At 32.8% G+C, this 22,132-nt stretch overlaps 1 pseudogene; it reads right to left on the reverse strand.

The window, feature by feature from the left end:
* Nucleotides 1–13,143: 13,143 nt before the first annotated feature.
* LOC120195927 lies at nucleotides 13,144–21,823 on the reverse strand (annotated as a pseudogene).
* Between the last annotated feature and the right edge of the window lie 309 nt (nucleotides 21,824–22,132).

A 22,132-nucleotide genomic window follows, 5' to 3' on the forward strand; every position in this document is an offset into this window, starting at 1 on the left:
ACTCCCTTAGTCCATTTTTACCGAATCTCCTTATTCATAAAATTGATTTAATTTGTCATTATCTGGCTAGCTGAAATCAGCTTTATTGTAATTTGCCTCTATCGGGCTAGCTGAAGGGTTCATCTCATCACAAAATCTTTGACTTGACAATCACAGTGGAGCATACACCGAATTGCCAAGTATCCAATCAAGGTCATGGTTTAAATATAATCTATTCATAAAGCCAGGGCTTTCGAGTTTCCTCTATAACCAATTGCTTTAGCGGAATAGCTCAGCTTTATTGTATATATATAATATAATTGTAACATCCGCAATACCGGGTTAGTGACCAAATTGTAAAGTTTCAGAATTTGGTGACTAAAGTATAAGAATGAAATAGTTCAATGATTATTGGATATATATGATGAAGGTTATTTAGTAATTATTAAAGGAAATAAAGGGCAAAAGGGTCAATTGACAAAGAAATGAATTAAAAATGGGATTATAAATACACGTGGAAAGGGAGAGAATTCTCCAGAGTTCTCTTCTCCTTTCTTCTTGTTCTTCACGTGGAAGCCAAGAGCCAAAGGTAAGTTTCTTTGTTTATAATTGAATTGTTGATTTTAAGGTTGGGTTTTAATTATTAGATGATAACTAAGCTTAAGGAAAGCTTAAATCATCTTAAAAGCAAAGGATGGTGGAGTTAGGAGAGATTAAAGATTTAGAGTTTACAAATGAAATCTTGGAATAAAGTTTATTTCTTAAATTGGAAGTTAAATTTGACTTGTCAATGGTTAAATTAAGAGATTTGGAGTGATAGAATTGGATTTAGAACATATAGAAAATTTGGTATGATTCTTGAATTGCATATGGAAGATAGTATTTTGAGGTTTAAGATGAAATAAATGAATATAGATTGGTTTAAGTATGTGTACTAGAGTTAAGAATGAAAAGGGGGATGATATATGAAGTGTTGAGCTGAAAATGAAGTGATTTTCGAGCTAAAAATATGATTTCTGGGCAAGGGGAATCGGTACCCATTCAAGGGGAACCGATACCCCTTCAAACGAACAAAAATTTCCAGAATGTCATGAGGGAATCGATACCCCCTTAGTAGGGAACCGATTCCCCCTAAAGGAAAATTGTAAATATTGGTTTAATAAGTTCGTTTAAGTTGCTAGTATCAAATTACAAGGTGTAGGTATCTAATAATTGTCTTAAAATGTATAATTATGTAGATTTAAAGCCTAAACGAGTTCCGGAATCATTGACAAGTAAGATCGATAAAAAAGGAAGATAAGAGATTGGAATGGACTAGTGAGGCCAGGTGAGTGCATATTAGTATTATATGATGTTAAATGGAAATAAGACTTGCGACAAGTCTATTTTCCATAGTAAAATACATGAATTCATAAATACAAGTATATATGTGTATGATTCATACGTGTTGACATGTATTGTATATATGTATTATATGGTTGATGTGAATGTGTGATATGTTATGATGATATAAACCATATGATATGATAATAAATTATATGAATATAAAAGATAAGTTATGTGATAAGATCTTTGATATATAAATGAAATATTACTACGTGAATACATGTTATGAGATAATTTAAGTAATAACATGAGAATATGGTAAAAGTGAGTTTATGAGAAATGATATGAACTAAGTAAGCAAAAGTTATATAAATAATATATATTAACCAGGAGACTTGAACTTCAGTGATACTATGAGCATATAAGATAAGATAGAGGAGAAAGATTCATATGCTTAAATAAAATTATGATACATTAGTTGTATAATAGAAGCTATGGAGTGATATGAAATGATTATAGGAGTTGTACGGAATTGAGTTAAGTAAATAGATTAAATTGTACATAAAAGAAATAATAGAAGTAATATATTCAGGTTTATAAGTATAATGTAGGTTAGGTAATGTAAGTGTATACTAAGAAATACAGAATAAGGTAGATGATATGATGTAAATTATATTATGAATTAGTGATGTAGGAATGAGATATAAATATGCAATAAAACTTATGTGTTATATGATAAATATGAACATATGAGAATAAGAGATTAGATAAGTGACTTGGTGATAAAAACTATATGACCATGGATTAGGTAAATATGAATAATTTAAGTGATATGTAACTATGAGTATTTGAGTATGTATCCATGTGAGTTGTTTCATGAGGTTATATGAAATATTATACTATATGACTATGTGAGTATATGAAAAAGAATATAGGTACATGCAAGTTATATCGAAAGGAGTTGTGTAACCATGCTTGATATATATTACATGTATGGGAATATAAGAGAATAAAGCATAAACTATATGAAAAGATATGATTCATGTGATGTGAACCATGTGAACATATGAGAAAGTGTATAAGTTATATGTATTACATGATATATGTGATTTTACAAGAAATGACATGAGCTATGTGATTACATGATTATAAGAGATCAGACATGTGATAAAAGATAATTAATATGCATGTGTGAATATGAAATGATATAAATGACAATGCCCATGTTATGTGTCATGAGAGCTAGGGGTATAGTTGGCATGCCAAGAGTCGAGGGTCTATGTGGTCATTCGGGATATATATGTATTCTTTGGAACATGTGTGAAGTCTGGTGAGACACATACTTGATCCTTGGCATATGTATATGATTCTTAAGGAATGATATGAGGTCATTCGGGACATATATGTATTCTTTGGAACATGTGTGAAGTCTGGTGAGACACATACTTGATCCTTGGCATATGTATATGATTCTTAAGGAATGATATGTGGTCCTTCGGGACATATATGTATTCTTTGGAACATGTGTGAAGTCTGGTGAGACACATACTTGATCCCTAGTATATGTATATGATTCTTAAGGAATGATATGTGGTCCTTATGGACATTATTATATGGCACTACGGTGTAATTCTACGCGGCACTACGGTGCAATTCTATGTGGCACTTCGGTGCATTTATATGAGCTGTGGTGACAACATTAGTGCACAACCTCCATAAACTCACATATCTATAGTTCTCACATATGTACATGGGCTAATCAAGAGATATAAACAAATATATGTTAGTGGTATGATAAATGTTATAGAAATGATATGATGTTGTGTGTGTATAGTGTTTGATTGAAAAGGTTAAGCATAAAAGTAGGTGATTACATGATAAAACTGTTAATGATGAGTTATGTGTATGTATGTATTTACTGTAATTAATATGATATGATTTTATATGATACGAAGAAAGCATGTAATTTGGTATAACATGATAGAACAGAACATGCATGTATTGATATATGTTATAAAGTGCATTATAAGTTTTTTTATGCCTCACTAAGTCTTCGACTTAGCGTGTGATTGTTTCACACGTAGGGTACAGAAGCAAGAAGAGAAGAGAAGAAGAGTAAGACAGGTCAGCACCTCCCTTACAAAATTTCAGATCAGAAAATAGAGGATTTAAATGTTTTTGGTTATTTTGAGTATAGTTGGCATGTACTAATTGGTTGAATTAAATATGTTCTGATTGATTTTGGTTATTGTGGTCAGTTTATGTAACTAAACCTCTTTTACTTTAATGAAATGTTTTAAAAATTCTTTGAATTTTATCAAGAGTCAAAGTTTGAAAAGTCAATGTGACACCTCAGACTCGTATCCGGGTCGGGTACGGGTTGGGGTGTTACAATAATCACCTTTATCAGGCTAGCTGAATTATGTCCATAAAGTCAAGGCGTTTAACCAATTGCTCTAGAGGGACAACTCAAGCTTTATTGTATACATATAATATTATAATCTGGGCATACGGATCCAATTTCTTAAGCTTGTCAAGAAGAACCTGTCATAGTCCAGGTGTTGTTGAAAGTCAGAAAATCTCATCGTTAGAGTTCAATTTCCAAGCAACTGACCTAAACTAGATTCACCTACTCGACTATTCCATCTGTAAAGATCATAATCATCCTTGAACATCATCAACAAAAGTGAAATCTAGTTGGTTTTGTAACATCATACACAAAAGATGCCCCATGTTGTCCGCTCCTATACATACATGAATACCAAGCCTATGGTTCATTCTCTTATGATAGAAGAATGTTATATCGGTCCCTTCAAGAAAATGGTATAGTGTTCGATTGTATCTTCTGGGGATAAGGTTAAGGTCCTTGTTTTATCAGGTTTTAATCATGTCACTTTGTCAAAGAACAATAACTCTGACCATTTACAGAGTTTTTTAATTCAGTTGATATTCAAAGAATATCAAATTGCAAATTTGATTCAATGCTCACCATCCTCAAAGTAACATGAATTTATTTAAACATCATTATAAAAAACTGAGAAATGATGAAAAACAAGTTCAAACATGATGTTGCAAATGGAATAAAGCTTCATGATAGAATGAAATGATCTCTTTCTACCTAGGATGCCCCATTACCCATATAATGTCGTGGTACTTAACTCAAATGGATGTTACATATTGCTCTTTGATGCCCCACTCGAGCTCGTCATCCACTGTTCCACCAATTCCTCGGTTAACGTCCCATTTGCCACAAGCATCTCTATCTCCTTTAACAGCGGCCTACAGTTTCTCGTAGAATGTCCCAATGCCCCCAAGTGGAAATCACAGACACTATATTGATCATAGCTATGAGCAGAAGGGTCTGGTTGCACTTTCACTGGCCTCAGTGTGAGATATTGACCTTCAATCAAATGGGGATACAGATTTGAGATAGGAGTTTAAAACAATTTCAAAGAATTTTTCGATCTTGGGACTTTCTTTGGGCGCCTCGAGTAACCCGCTACCCCTTTTCTTTTACGGCTTTGAGAGCTCTGGACGTAACATTCATTCACCTCATCAGTTTGTTCCTTTTGATCGGTTGGGTTTTTAGAAGTGTCTTTCAAGTTTCCTTTGTTGATCGCATCCTCAATTAACTCCCCAGTTGTCATAAGATCCTTGAAGTTATTCATCGACTTTCCCAGTATTAACTCAAAGAAAGGAGCTGGAAGAGAATCGTGAAACATATATGATATTTCTTTTTCTAACAAAAGAGGTTGAACTTGTGCTGCCACTCTTCTCCATCTTAGGGCATATTCTTTAAATCTCTCAGTAGCTTTCATTCTTATCCTTTGAAGGTCATGACGTTTTAGGGCTAAGCCTTTAACATATTGATATTGCCCCATAAAAGCATCAGCTAAGTTAACCCATATCTTGATCTGTTCTTTGTTCAAACGGTTATAGCATACTACAGCTGGCCCAGCAAGACTATCATGGAAGTAATGAATCAACAGATTGTCATTATTTAGGTACCCTTCCATCTTTCTACAAAACATCTTCAGATGAATTAGGGGACAACTAGTGCCATCATAATTCTCAAAATTAGGCACCCTAAATTCATGTGGGATGACCAAATCAGGGACTAAACTGAGTTATCTAGCTTCTAACTCCTTGTGAGAGGCATTAACAACCTTCATATCTTTAATGGCTTCATTCAACCACCTGAATTTGTCTTCAAATTGCTCAAAATCGACGAGGCTCATACATAGGTCTGAGTTAGACGCTCCAGGGCAAATTATCACTCTTGATGTGCCAGTCTGATGAGATTGATTTCCTTTATCCTATATTTTCTCTTTACCAGCAACTTGTGGTACCAGTACCTGGATCATTTGATTCGATATGCCTTGTAAAGAACTCGATGCTTGATTCCCCGTATCTTGTTGTGACCCGACTAACTGCTCTTGCAGCTGATCTTGTGATCCCTTATGAGATTGCTCAATTGTTTCCATTTGCTTATTCATGACGATGAGGAAGTAGTATGAATGGATGATCTTGTTATTACTGTCACATAACCTTCCATAAATTATTTCTGTGTTTTTATAATTAATGCATGTAAAATGCTTAAATAAATACATGTAATGCAAATGCAAATGCCAAATACAAATACAAAAGGTGTCATTCCAGAGTGACCATCTTAAAACAACTTTCATTGAACATAAAGGTCTCGATACATCAAACAAACTTTACATATAATGGACAGCTTTCACTCCGAACTTTTCTATCTCCTTCAAAAGCCAATTTAATTTCCACTCATGCTCGGGGGTCGAGTTGTCAATCTGCTTCAATTCTCTTTCAAAGCCAGCTAAATCAACCCATTTCTGAGCCACATTGCTTGCTTGGGTCATAGCTTCTTTCATGACGTTGTCTCTTTTCTCTATCTTGAGTGCCGATTCTCGGAGCTGTAGACACTGCTGTTGAATCTTCCTTGTAAGAAAGTCATTGTGGTTATGAAGCTCTTGTATAATATCACTACAATCATCCACAATCTTCATCAACTTCTCGTTCTTGGCTCTAACGACTTCTAGCTCAGCATCATTCTCTCACTTGTGGTGTTGATATGAGATTTTCATATTGGCAAAGGATCTGTTCAACGTCTGAATTTCAGCCTGATATCTTCCCAAATTATCAACAACTATATTGCGTCTTTTTTCTTCAATTTGTAAATCATGAGAAAGCTTCTCGGCTCGACCTTCTTGCACCTTACAATTCCCAAATTATCAACAGCTATATTGCGTCTTTGATTAGGGTGTGATTGGGCACCCAAAAATTCTTTGTCATTTTAAATAAAAATTAATTTTAATTAAAACAACAAATTGAGGTCTGCGTTATCAAAATCTGAGTTCGGGAGTCGATTACGTGTGGAGAAGGATTAGCACCCCCACAACGCCCTAAATCGGTACCTAGTCGATTAATTAACGTCTTTGCAATGAACTTTACAAATTCGAATTTAATTTGATTTTTGATCCCATAAAACAAAGATGTAAATTTAAAACATTCAAAAGCACTCAAATAAATTAAATTAAAATTACCAAGTCGTTTTAGGAAGATAAAGAATGTTCGATTATTTACAAATATCGAGACCAGATCTTAAAGATATAACAACCTTTTCTTGATATATTTAAATAAATGAACATTTCCTTTTCTTTCGTTCCCAAATTTTAGGTAACGAATCAAATTTTTTTGTTTCACTTTCGGGATACACTTTTAATTTAAAATAGTCAAAACGACCCTCTAATCAGTTAAGACAGACCACTCGAAACAATTTTAAATTAAAAGGGTATTACCCTTAGTCCGATTATGTAATAGGTTGAGTTATGCACGTGAGGCTATCATGCAAATTATGCAAAAAGTGGATGTCATGCCAAAATTAATTAAACAAAATTAAAAATATTATGCAACATGACATGCAAAAAATTACATACATATATTTTAATTAAGGATTATAAACCATGCATATTAACATACAATGTACAAATGTGACTTAAATATAAAAACAAAAACATAACATGTCAAACTATACATTTTAAAAAGCGTATACACATATTGAAATAATGGCTAAATTTAAATATATGCAAAATTAAACATGTAAAATTCGAAATAAACCCGTGACTTAAATGCACATTCATTGCAAATCTGGGAGGACTAAAACTTAATTATTTCCAAATAAAAGCCTATATAAATAACCAACATATATAAAAAATGCAAAGCTAATTAATCAAAACACAAAAAAACTTAAATAAAATGAAAAGTATGGTAACAGTACCTAAGGCATAGGTATACGTGAACTTTTAATAGACATAATCTATATGAACTTATTTTAAGCTAATACATGTGACCTTTTAATAAATATTTAATATATAATCTAACTAAAATAAAAAACCTAACCTAATATTACAATAACTACTCATCCACATCACGCTCATCTTCACTCTCAACTCATCTTCTCCTCTCTCCCATATTCGGCAAAACCAGGGACACCACAAATCCTTACCGAAAACACTCAAAACCACACCCCAATCGGACCGAAGCTTCACCCTTTCCCAACGCTAACCTGGCCATCACCGGTTAACCAAGGCCCTCAAGGCCCTTTTCCATTCTCTCCACTCACCTACGCTCGAAACCTCAGCCGCCATAGCCACCTGTCGGCCCCCTAACGGCGACCACCCTAAACCCCGACCACTACTGGACTTCAAACAAAGCCAAACGACCACCGTTACTCTCTATCTCTCGAGTCTCTCCATCCCGATGGCTTCAACTCCGGCGACCGACTCCTAGTCAAACACTAAACTCTTCCTTTTAATTTACTTTCAATTAAAAACATACATCTTTGGAAAATCTATAAAACGAAAGTAGAAAATGAAAACTGCTTGAAATCTTTTGCTTTGGTACGATTTCTGTCACAAGAAATAGAAATGGGAAAGAGTTAGTTCTGTTTACAAATCTTGCGTGGTTCTGTCGAAATAGAAATGGGAACAAAGAATAGGGAAACGATTGGTATTGCTTGGTTTTGTATCGCTTCAATAAAAAAACGTGAAAAGGATTCCAATACGAATTATTGCTATGGATTTTATAAGAACCTAGATAATTTTACAGTCTAATTATTACAGTATAATCCAATCCTAAAGTTGATCCCATCTAGTTTCTCCAAATGACACAAACACACATAAAAAAATTGGAAACAAAAATAAATCCCAGAAGAGTACCTCGAAAATACTTGCAATTCTAATGTTTTCTCTGCTTTTGAATTATGGGATCACCCTTGTTTTTCTTCTGTATCCCTTTACACTATGTGAAATTGCTGATAGTTAATCGGGTTTTTTGCTCCTCGTCTTCTCGCGATGGTTAATGTGTTTCTCTGCCAATTCCTCTCTCCCATTCTTTTTTTCTGTCCGTGGTCACCGGTTCTTCTTGTGTTTTCTTTTCTTTCTTTTTTTTTTGCCCGTCTTTCTCCCTCTGTTTTTAGTGGTTAAGTTCTTTTTAGTTTTTAGTAGTTAACCCCTCCACTATCTGATTATATTAACTGCTAAAAATCGACCCCAATTTCTCTCCACTTTTGCATATAGTTATTGTCCATTGGGCTTGGGATGGGCCTCCAGCTGGTTGGGTTATTCTTTAGGCCTGCCCTTGCTTCGGGTATGTTCCGACTTAGCCCCAGATAAAAACGAGCATCTACAATATTTATTTGTAATTAATTTCAATTTGAAAGATCCCCACACGTTGCAAGCCGCGAAGTCTCTCATAAATCTCGCGATATTTTGGTTATCAGGCTACCTCGTGCTTCGCAATGCGCGAGGTTATTTTATTCAATTCTTTTATTGGCTTACCTGGAAAGTCTGTCCACGTCGGACGTATCTCGCGTGTTGAAAGGTGCGAGAATTTAACACGCTGTTTGCAGGGCGCAAGGTCGTCTTATGTGGGTGATTTGGGGGTTATTCTTTCAAATAATTTCTGGAGGGTCCTATTTCTTTAAATAATTATTTATTTAAATTTTTTAATATAAAATTGTCAGTTAGACACCTCTGTCACGAAATTAGACTTAGTAAAATTTAAGCAACAAATACAAAAAAAATCGACTTATTAAATGTAACTAATCACACATTAATTTTTTATTAAACTAATGTGATTACAAAGTAGTATATGTTCTATATACTCTCGATCATTTGACAATAAACGCTCAATCACCTTGTTGCAGTTGTTGATGTTCGTGCAATAGTCACTTATTAAATAAATTAGCCTTATTATTATTATATATATAATATATAATATTGAAAATGTATTAATCCTAAATGCAATTATAAACAAGTATGATATACAATTGTTTTAGAAAAAGAAAAAAAGAAGAAGGCTTAGTTTGTTTTTACTGTGCAACCTCTTCAAACCTCTTATGTCTGCGCCGCGCAGACTACGCGCAGACATTACGCTTCGCAGACCGTTTGTTTTTTAGAAGACAGAAGTTCTTCTAACGTCTGCGCGAGCTCTTCTTGGTGCAGACATGGTTTTATGTCTTCAAAGGTCTTCAAACCTCTTCAAGAACAATTATAAAATATGGTTATTTATTAAAATAATTTTAAATAATTTAATAAGGTTATTTATTTAAAAATAATTTATTTTAAAATAATTTATTTTAAAATAATTTATTTTAAATAATTTATTAGTATGGATTGATTTATTGTAGTTGTATAGATTAATTTATTATAAATAAGTTATTAGTATAGATTGATTTATTTTAAAATATGGATTGATTTATTTTAAATAATTTATTAGTATGGATTGATTTATTTTAAAATATGGATTGATTTATTATTGTAGTTGTATGGATTGATTTATTTTAAATAATTTATTAGTATGGATTGATTTATTTTAAAATAATTTATTTTAAATAATTTATTAGTATGGATTGATTTATTGTAGTTGTATATATTGATTTATTTTAAATAATTTATTAGTATGGATTGATTTATTTTAAAATATGGATTGATTTATTTTAAATAATTTATTAGTATGGATTGATTTATTATTGTAGTTGTATGGATTGATTTATTTTAAATAATTTATTAGTATAGATTGATTTATTTTAAAATATGGATTGATTTATTTTAAATAATTTATTAGTATGGATTGATTTATTTTAAATAATTTATTAGTATGGATTGATTTATTTTAAAATATGGATTGATTTATTTTAAATAATTTATTAGTATGGATTGATTTATTTTAAAATATGGATTGATTTATTATTGTACTTGTATGGATTGATTTATTTTAAATAATTTATTAGTATAGATTGATTTATTTTAAAATATGGATTGATTTATTTTAAATAATTTATTAGTATGGATTGATTTATTTTAAATAATTATTAGTATGGATTGATTTATTTTAAAATATGGATTTATTTATTTTAAATAATTTATTATTGTAGTTGTATGGATTATTTAAATTTCAGTATTGTAAAACTAAAATTATTTAAATCTCAGTATTGCAAAACTCTTTTAAGTTTAAAAAAGCAGTTTATTTATATTTAAGTTAATTTTAGCAGTTTGCAGACGTTAAAAAACAAACAGTCTTCTTCTTGTAGACTGCAGACTTTTGGTCCACCTCTTCTACTGCAGATGCCTGCAGATGTGGTTCGTAGACTGCAGACCTTTTACCTCTACAAAAACAAACACCACCGAAATCTCCTGGTGTGTCTACATGGTGCTTCTTGTGCTTCCACCTCTGATGATTAGGGCTATATACGAGCCGAACTCGAGTATTACTAGTCTCGACGCGACTCAAAAATTTTAAACCTAAACTTAACTCGTTTCGAAAGCTCGTAAGTTTAAAATTGTCAAACTCATCTCAAATCAAAATAAAAAATTTAACTATGACTCGACTCAACTCAAAAGCTCGTGAGCTAAAAAATTTTAAGTTTGACCCAAAATAAAAAATTGAAGCTCGACTCGAGCTAAAAAATAAACTTTAAAATTTCTCAGACTTAGCTCGATTCAAGCTCGAATTGAAGTTCGAACCTGAACCTTAAGTACATAAAAGTCTTATATTGTATTTAAAAAACAACATATAGATGCTAATATTATTAATAATTTAATTTTAAAAAAACAGAAATTTAATATATTTTTTTGAATTGTTCGCAAACTCTTCAAACTGGATATCAAATAGTTTATTTCGACTCGTTCAAAATTCGAGTTAAGTTTGAGCTGGTAATATGTTCAAAGAAAAGCCTATTTTGTCTAGATTGGGAGAGTTCTGAACAGCCTAATGAATTGCTGATTGGAGCACGTTTAATTAGGTGGTAATTTTTTTATAAATAATGACAGGGATCTAAAATATTTAATTAAAAATAAATGGAAGGGGAAAATGAATAATTACATGTGAGAAATGGAATTAACGTCCAATTTTACAAACCTTTAAGTTTACTAAACCCTACAACCCAATTTCTCTGAAATCAAAAGATTTGCTGTTCATTTTTTTTTACAGGTTTTGGTTATTTGAAGAAATATTTACACATTGAAGACAATTACTTTTTCTATAAAAAACAGATTTAATATTAAATTCAAAGCCATATTTACTATTTTTTAAAAAATAGAGTTTATTATTTTGAATGGGATAAATTACACATTTAGTACTACAATTATTATTTTTTTCTTGTTTTGATCACAAAATTATTTTTTAAATCATTCATAACATAATGTTTTGATTTCATTTTAGTCATTCATTCGTTGTTACAAAATCAACTGAACTACTTATGAAACATTTAAAAAAATCAATGATTACACATCAATATCACTATTAATTTTTTTAAGGGTAAAGTATAATAATGGTCACTAAACTTTTCTAAAGATTTCATTTAGGTCCTCTAACTTTTAAAATTTGCAATATAGTCTCCCAACATTTAGTCCGTTTGCAATATGGTCCCCAACAGTTACGTTGGGGACCATATTGCAAACGGACTAAATGTTAGGGGACCATATTACAAATGAACTAAATATTAGGGGACTGTATTGCAAATTTTAAAAGTTGAGGGACCTAAATGAAAGCTTTAGAAAAGTTTAGTGACCATTACTATACTTACCCTTTATTTTATTAATATTTTCTTATGATCTAACGTATCTTATTAATATTTTAATATAACACATTTATTTTAAAAATAAATATTTATTTTTTTTGTATTTTAAATATTAAAAACAACATTAAAAAATATATCAATATTATTACGTCAGATTTTGTAGTAAAAAACTGAATAAAATAAACATATAACATTAAAACTTCAGTATAATCCATACATTGAACAAGCCATGGGCAAATTTTAAAAGATTCTTAAATTCAAATACTAATTTAAAATATAAAAAAAATAGATACCAATTTAAAAGAAATTACCAAATCTAGATACCAGCTTATATAAAGGTTATTATTTCAATAACAAAAAATAATTTCACATATCATAATCTAAACACTATATAAACTTATTTTTTGCATATAGTAACACTTTATATAATAAAAAGATAATAATTTTTTTTTTAAAAAAGATACGCAATTTCGATGTTTATTGCCGATTCGAATTTTCTAATCGGTGCCGTTTCAAACTATGTGAATGCAAGCCTTGAAAGCCAGTGTTTGACGTTCGACAAGATGTAAAGGGAAAACCCAAGGGTTGGATTACACAAAAATTTTGGAAAATTTCATACAACAGAAGGCTTGCTACAAACAGTGTAACCTAGGAAGAGCCCTTAAATATTCAAGTAATGTTATGTTGTTTGAGATGCGACCAGACCAGCATGGTCAATGCAAACTTCGATGTCCTAATTAGAGGTCCACACAGAGAAAGGAAAGGACTGAACTGACTCTTCTCTTCGTTCTAGGACTCACCTTCCATTTCTCGACCAGGATCTTTTTATGTTCGGGCAACTAGAAACTACAGTGGCAACTCCGGCGCCAGTTATGTTGGGGCAGTACACCATGTGGCATGACTTGAGCATTTGGCAATTTTTAACCAGTTGGGAAAGACCAATGTATGTTATTTGATGGCAACGTGACAGTACTATATCCTTGAGTAAGGGACAACCTTCTCCCTAACTCAGCCAGTTCCATATCGCCTAAATTCTGCAATCAAAAGGGTTTGATAAGCAAGTAATGGATCGGAATAACACATAAAATAAAATAACACTCAGGTTGGCACACCCCTGCGGTTCGGAGAAGTATTGGAAGAAGCAGAAAAATTACAAGAGTAAACAATCAAATTGAACAGAAGCTTATCTACATAAAGAAGCAAAGAGAGGGAGAGGGAGGGCACACCTGGAGAACACTCACATTGAGGTATGCAAGTGCTGGGCATCCTCTTGCAATGGCTACAATTCCGGCATCACCTATTTGGTTGCAGCCACTAACATTTAGATATTGTAATGGGCATCCCTGACAGACAGCAATAAGAGCCTCATCCTGTACCCTAGTAGAAAAATAGCAAAAAAGCTTAAATGTACAGTCCATATTTGTAAACCATAATTCATACCCAAAAAAAGCTCCATATGTGTAAACCATAGTTCACACCCGAAAAAAGCTCCATATGTGTAAACCATAATTCACACCCAAAATAAAGTCCATGTGTAAACCATATTTAACACCCAAAACAAAAACTCGAAGCACAACTGACAACATGAAACAGCATGGACAAACAGAACTGCCACATAAACCTGGAAGGAAAGTACAATGAGAGATCTATCATAAAAGCGGACACTAAGATCCGTGAGAGAGTGACAGTTCTCACCAACAGCTATGATTTCGTTGCTTCCAACCTATTGGCGTGATACAAGTTAAGGATTTATATCCGATATGGAATTGCATAAATTTAAAAAATAAATTATTGCCAACACCTAAAAGATGCAAGTCTACAAATGCAGTCGTTTTCCTGGTGAAGTCGGTACTAGTGGTTCAAACATATTGAAGGTAGAGGAATATATCCAATAGACATAAAGAGAGACCTCATAACATATCCTGATATGAAGTTTCTTTAGATTTCGGCAACCTCTAGCTATACTGCAAATGGCTTCATCGCCTAGGCTGGAGCAATCTACCAAGTGAAGAGCTTGCTTACAACCCCTTCCAACTTCAGTAAGGGCGAAATTACCAATCCTCTGACAGTATAATAAAGCCAACTCAGTCAGACACTTGCACAAAGTCAATAACTTCAGAATTGACATAACTCAATTTTTTTTTTAAAAAAAGGCATACAGTCTGTAACATCTCAAAAGTCGGGTCAATGACCAAAATGGAATTTTTGGTAATTTAGTGACCAATCTCAGAAAGATTAAAAGTTTAGAGATTTTAATGAAATATGTTGGTGTTGGATTTTATAACAAAGTTTGGAAGTAATAAGGGTATTATGGTCATTTCTCATGAAAGATTTTATTTCCCTTTATAAAGGGTAATAAGCACGTGGGAAAGGAGATAATTCTCCAGAGCTTTCTTTCTTTCTTCTTCTTCTCCAGCCGTGAGCTTCAAGAGAAATGTGAGTTTTATGAATTCTTGATTATTTGTGGAATTAAAGGTTGGGTTTTGATCATTAGATAATAACTAAGCTTAAGGAAGCTTAAGTTATCTTAGAAATCAAAACATAAAGGAGTTACAAAAGATTAAAGAAAATGAGTTTCAAAGCGAATTTCTGAAAAAGAGTTAATAAATGAATGTGGTGATGGAATTTGACTTGTCATAGGTGTGAATAAGAAGTTATAAGTGTTAAATCAAAGTTTGGATAACATGGAAAATTGGGAATGATTCTTAATTTTAAGAATCATGAAGAGATATGAAAGATAAAGATAGCTTATATGGATATAAGTTGGTTTATAAAGCGGTAGTTGAATTTAATGACATCTTAGGGGCTTAAAATAGAAGAATTGAGTGAAGAGTTGATGATTTTCGGGCTTGAATATAATTTCTGGGCATGATGCATCGGTACACATTCAATATGTATCGATGCACTCTTAAAAGAAGAACATCGAATGCCTGGAATGCATCAATGCAGTTTGAGTATGCACCGATGCACCAAGATAAATTTTGAAGGTGCATCGATGCGTTAAGGGGATGCATCGATGCATAAAAAATTCGAAGCCATTTTGTGTATCGATGCACCTATAGTGCATCGATGTACCCCTAAGGAAAATGTAAATATGGGTTTATTAAGTTCATTTAAGTTGCTAGTATCAAATTACAAGGTGTATGTATCTAATAGTTGTCTTGAAAATGTATAATTATGTAGATTTAGCGCCTGAACGAGTTCCAGAATCATTGTCAAGTAAGATCGATCAAAGGGAAAGATAAGAGATTGGAATTGACTAGTGAGGCCAGGTGAGTGCATATTCAATAGTATATGATAGGTGATGGGAAGAAGACTTGCGATGAGTCTATTTCCTGAAGAGTTACATATGAATTCATGATTAAAGGCATGAGTTGAATATGAGTGTATGTATGCTCGATTATATGAATTGATATGTTTTGTATGTGCTATGTGGTTTATGTACACACCCTATTAAGTGTTAATAAGAGAATATCAAATAAGTTATGAAATTATATGAATATAGAAGATAAGTCAAGAGATGTAGGGAAATGGAAATAGAGGGTTATGAAGAATCATAGGAGAATAAATATAAGTAATAAGATAATGAAATATAAGACTATGTGAAATACATGGTTATGAGAATTAGTAAAATCGAGTTATTTGATTTAATGAGAATTGAGGAAACTAAATAAGATTAAATTATAGAATGGAATGAGAATAATATAAACTAAGGGAATATAAAGAAATAAAGCATAAAGTAGACGAAATGAGATAAGTTATTATATAACTATATGATATACGTTATCAGGTAATATGAAAGGATTCAGGAAACTTATATAAGCTATGTGAAAGTGATCTAGGTGATTATATGTGAATTATTCGGTAATAAGTTATATGAAATAAGTGTAGTGATTACCAGATCATAAGAGATAAGTCAGAGAATGTGAATAATATGACTAGAAACTATAAGCCTGTGTGATGAAATGAATATATGAAGACATGACTATGAGATATGTGATAAGAAGTTATGATTAAATGATCAAGAGATATAAACTAAGGGATATCTATGAATTACATGAAAAATGTGCTATGTGTAAGTGAATTATGTGATTATATGAATATGAAATCATATGAGAATTTACATGAACTACGTGATTACATGTATGTGTGAATGAAGCTACGAGCTTATATGAATATGTGATATGTTACATGAATATGTGCAAGGATATAAAAGATAGTGCCCATGTTATGTGTCTTGAGAGCTAGGGGTATAGTTGGCATGCCAAGAGTCGAGGGTCTACGCGGTCCTTCGGGATATATATATATTCTTTGGAACATGTGTGAAGTCTTGTGAGACACATACTTGATCCCTAGTATATGTATATGATTCTTAAGGAATGATATGTGGTCCTTATAGATATTATTATATGGCACTACGGTGCAATTCTACGTGGCACTCCGGTGCAATTCTACGTGGCACTTCGGTGCAATTTTACGAGCTGTGGTGACAGCATTAGTGCACAACCTCTATAGACTCACATATCTATGGTTCTCACATGTTTACATGGGCTAATAAAGGAAATAATATAAAAGAACCTTGCATGATAGTATGTGATTAGTTTGTAATCTTTATGGTATAAAGTGATATATGTGATATGATGATGTGAATATAGCTTGTTTAAGAGGAATTGATGCAAGAACATATGACAAAAAGATAAAGAACGAAAATAAGACTAATAAAGAGATAATAATAAATACCTTACATATGATTTACATGTTTTGTGCTAGGAAACATGTTATAAGAATATGTGAATGATGTGTGTGTACAAGTGAATAGTGGTTGCATGACAGAATGTATGATTTTGTATGATATAATAAGTATAGATTATGAATGCATTAGTAGTGGTTATATGTTTTTATGCCTCACTAAGTCATCGACTTAGCGTGTGAGTGTTTCACACGTAGGTTTCGGAAAGCTATAAGAAAAGTGAAGAGGAGCAAGACCGGTCAGTTACTTCTTACCGAAGATCAGATCAGAAAAGATGTCTTGAATTAGATGTATTCTGTATATTGAATATAGTTGGCATGTACTAATTGATTGAGTTAAACAAACCTATGTGACTTTAATGAAAGTTTTAAATTTTCTCGAGTTTTTGTCATGAGTCAAAGTTTGAAAAGTCAATGTGACACCTCGGACTCGTATCCTGGTCGGGTACGGGTTGGGGGTGTTACACAGTCTGCCACCCAATCATAGGGATTGGATATAAGACCTAGCTACAGCTAAAGCCTAGACTCTTGTCCCTTAAAAATTCAGTAGCAAGGGAAAACAATAAAAGATAAACATACAGGCAAGATTTCCCCACAGATTTCAGTCCAATAGTTACAATATTGTGGCAGTCATTAACTTCAAGATGCGTAACTTCAGTGCAGCCGGTGGCAATTACCTCTAGACACCTATCACCAAGGAAATTTCAATCACTCAAAGAAAGATTGTTTAGCTTCTTACACCCTTTTCCGTAGAATGAAGACCCCTGGGATACGAAAGGAAGTCATACTTCAATAATCATGCTATCCATATGAAACATAGTAAAACAAAGACCATTGAATTAGGCAATAGAACCTAAAGGCCAAATAGCCTTCAGCAATGCAATTCAATGAGGGAGATATTTCAATCATCATGCATAAGAAATATAGGGAAAGTAAAATAGAATGATTGAACAATATAAAGATTTATTTGTAAATTATTGTATGGATTTGAATTGAAATGAAGAAGGAATAGAAGGGCAAAGAGGTTATTTCTAAGGGAATAAGAAAAGAAGGGTTATATATGTATCCACGTGGGTTGAAGAGGGGAGAACACAAAGGCTTCCAGAGTTCTTTTCTTCTTCTTTCTTCCTTGTGCGTGTAATGCAAAACAAATGCAAGTTTTCTGATTATTGAGTTTCTTGTTAAATTTAAGATTAGGTTTTGATTATTAGATGATAATTAAGCTTAAGGAAAGCTTAGGTTATCTTAAAATCAAAGGATGATGGAGTTATAAGAGATTAAAGATTAGAGGTTCTTGAATGAAATCTTAGAATAGAGTTCATATCTAGAATTGGAAGTTAAATTTGACTTGTCATAAATCTAGTTAAGACATATTAAGGGTTAGAAGTGGAATTAAATCATGTTGCAAAGTTGGTATAATTCTAGGATTTCATAAGGAGGATAGGATTCTGAGGTTTAAGATGAAATAAATGAGTATAGATTGGTTTAAGTATGTGTACCGGAGTTAAGAATATAAAAGGGGATAAAACATGAAAGATTTAAACTGAAATGGATAAGTTTTCGGGTTCAAGAAAAGAATTCTGGGCAGAGTGCATCGGTGCACATTCAACGTGTACCGATGCATCAAGAGAAAATCCCAGAATTTGTTGAAGGTGCATCGTTGCACATGGAGTGTATCGATGCACTCATTTAAAATAAATGAACATCTAATGCCATTAGTGCATCGATGCATAAGGAGTGCATCGATGCACCTGCTTAAAATACAAACATCGAATAAGATTTATGCACCGATGCATGGGTAGTGCATCGATGTACCCGTCAAGGGATGCATCGATACATGGTGTAGTGCATCGATGCATACCTTCAATAAGAGATGGAAATAGCTTTCTTTTAGCATAAGGATTTATAGTTTGGAATATATCAATTCATATGCTGATAAGTATCAATGTATTACTCTGTAGATTTATAGCATAATCTTATTCCAAAACAATCGAAGGATTAGAATCGAATCAAATCAAGGCTAAGGTGAGTGCATTTTATAGTTAAATTGTATAGAGACAAGACTTGTGATAAGTTTATCTCTGATAGTTGAATTAATGATTCCATACCCATGTATATGCATACATATACTATTGTAATAGTGATTGCATGCATAATTCATTATATGTTCATATGACATTGAATTAACGAATATCATTGCCAGAGAATATAATCCAGGTATGTGAAATAATGGAAAAGATTATGAGTTTATATGAAAAGTAATAAAGAGATATGAAATGAGAAATGTATTCATATTAAAGCCCATGTTATATGATACGAGAGCTATAGGTATAGTTGGCATGCCAAGAGTCGAGGGTATATTAGTCATTCGGGACGTATCCAGTGGTCCTTCGGGACAAATACTGAACAAATGTTCAGTGCCCCATGAGGGAAATTATTGAGTTGTGGTGACAGCATTAGTGCACAACCTCAATGTACTCAAATACCTCTGTTCTCAATAATGTACATGGGCAATTGAAAGATAAATTAAGGTGAAAGTGATACAAGAAGATAAGTTTCATATGTACATGACATGATTATATCGGTTATAGTGAAATGTATACATGCATATTGAAATGTCATGATCAAATGGTAAGAATGCATATTCATGAGTCTATAGCTACATGTTTATTTATTGCCTCACTAAGTCTATGACTTAGCGTGTAAGTGATTTACACGTAGGTACCAGGAAACAAGAAGAGCAGTACTAGAATCACTACTAAAAGATCAGATCAGAAGTAATTGGCAAAGTAGGTATTTTGGGTTGTGTATAGAGGGTTGGCATGTAATAAGTTGTTAATTACGAATTCTCTGGTCGATTTTGTATTTCGTGATCTCTTTTATGTAAATTAACGTATTTTGTTTTAATGAAAGTTTAAAATTTCCATGTTTTTCTTTAAGTGGCAAAGTTTGAAAAGTCAATGTTACACCTCGGACTCATATTCGGGTCGGATACGGGTTAGGGGTGTTACATTCATCGCCTAGGCTGGAGCAATCTACCAAGTGAAGAGCTTGCAAGTATTTATAGCCCCTTCTAACTTCACTAAGGGCGAAATTACCAATCCTTTGGCAGTATAATAAAGCCAACTCAGTCAGACACCTGTACAAAGTCAATAACTTCAGAATTGACATAACTTAATTTTTTTTAAAAAGGCATACAGTCTGTCACCCAATCATAGGGATTGTATATGAGACCTAGCTACAGCTAAAGCCTAGACTCTTGTCCCTTAAAAATTCAGTAGTAAGGGAAAACAATAAAAGATAAACATACAGGCAAGATTTCCCCACAGATTTCAGTCCAATAGTTACAATATTGTGGCAGTCATTAACTTCAAGATGCGTAACTTCAGTGCAGCCGGTGGTAATTGCCTCTAGACGCCTATCACCAAGGAAATTGCAATCACTCAAAGGAAGAATGTTTAGCTTCTTACACCCTTTTCCGCAGAACGAAGACCCCTGGGACACGAAAGGAAGTCATACTTCAATAATCATGTTATCCATATGAAACATAGTAAAACAAAGATCATTGAATTAGGCAATAGAACCTAAAGGCCAAATAGTCTTCAACAATGCAATTCAATGAGGGAGATATTTTAATCATCATGCATAAGAAATCTAGGGAAAGTGCAAACTCGTTTGTAAATTACTGGAAAGTGTGTAAAGCCATCATTTCCAACAATAAACAAGAAACTCCCACAACCATCAAAGCCCTATCTGTGACATTAATACATTGTATCTTCAAGACTTTCAAAAGAGGGCATCCTTGTGCAATAGCAAAGACTCCCTCATTGCTAATAAACTCTGAATCCAATGACAAGGTCTCAAGATATTTGCAATGAAATCCCACAGCTTCCAGTGATTTGTCAGTTATTCTGACACAAGCAGCCACACCAACAATTTCCCATATTTGGTTGCCAACTCAACCAATCCTGAATCAGTCAAGCTTTCACATAAACACAAATTTAGGTCCTCGAGCAGCTAGACCTTGATCTCCAACATAGCAACCCTACAAAAAAATCATCATAAGCAACTTAAATTTGCCTAGTGAATTACTCACAGAACATGACAAGTAAAGTTTCATCATGTTGCTCCGATTCTGTTTCTTGATGTACCATGCCTGATATATACTCAAGCATGAGCATGAAAATATGACCATCCAAATACATGGAAAAACTTTTAGAAAATTAAACATATCCATGTCGAGTGCATAACAATGAATTTTATGTATTAATGACTAGGGACAGACATTTAAGAGCACAATATTTACATCACTTTGAAGTAAAACTAATATGTTGAAAGAATAAGGTATAATCAATCAAATTGAGATACACAGAAGTAAAATATTACCAAAGCCTCCCCTAGCATACAATGAATTACCTGCAAATCCAAGGATTTTAAGAAAATGCATTTCTGTCCAAGAGACATTATACCAAAACTTGTAACATTAGAACACCAGATTAAGCTCAACTTTTCTAGTTTAGAAAACCCAACAACAACTGCGGTCAAACCGGAATCTGTCAAACTGAATGATTCGAAACCATCTTCTTTATCAGATCTTGTTTGGTCTGTATAGTGTAATTTGACAGATGTAAGCACGTTCTCAGCTCTGCCACGCCTTTTGCCCTGCATCTATAACAAATTAAACTACCTCAATAACATGCCTAACACTTGGTCGCTTCTACTATAAAAAACACACAAATCAATTTAAATTTAAGGGTAAAGTATAGTAATGGTCACTGAATTTTTTTGAAGCTTTCATTTAGGTCCCTCAACTTTTAAAACTTATAATACAGTCCCCCAACATTTAGTTCATTTGCAATATGGTCCCTCAGTTACTTTGGGGACCATATTGTAAATAGACTAAATGTTGAGGGACTTTATTGCAAGTTTTAAAAGTTGAGGGACCTAAATGAAAGCATCAGAAAAGTTTAGTGACCA

This window comes from Hibiscus syriacus, unplaced genomic scaffold (genome assembly GCF_006381635.1).
Source record: "Hibiscus syriacus cultivar Baekdansim isolate YM2019G1 unplaced genomic scaffold, ASM638163v2 tig00117021_pilon, whole genome shotgun sequence".
Taxonomy (NCBI): domain Eukaryota; kingdom Viridiplantae; phylum Streptophyta; class Magnoliopsida; order Malvales; family Malvaceae; genus Hibiscus; species Hibiscus syriacus.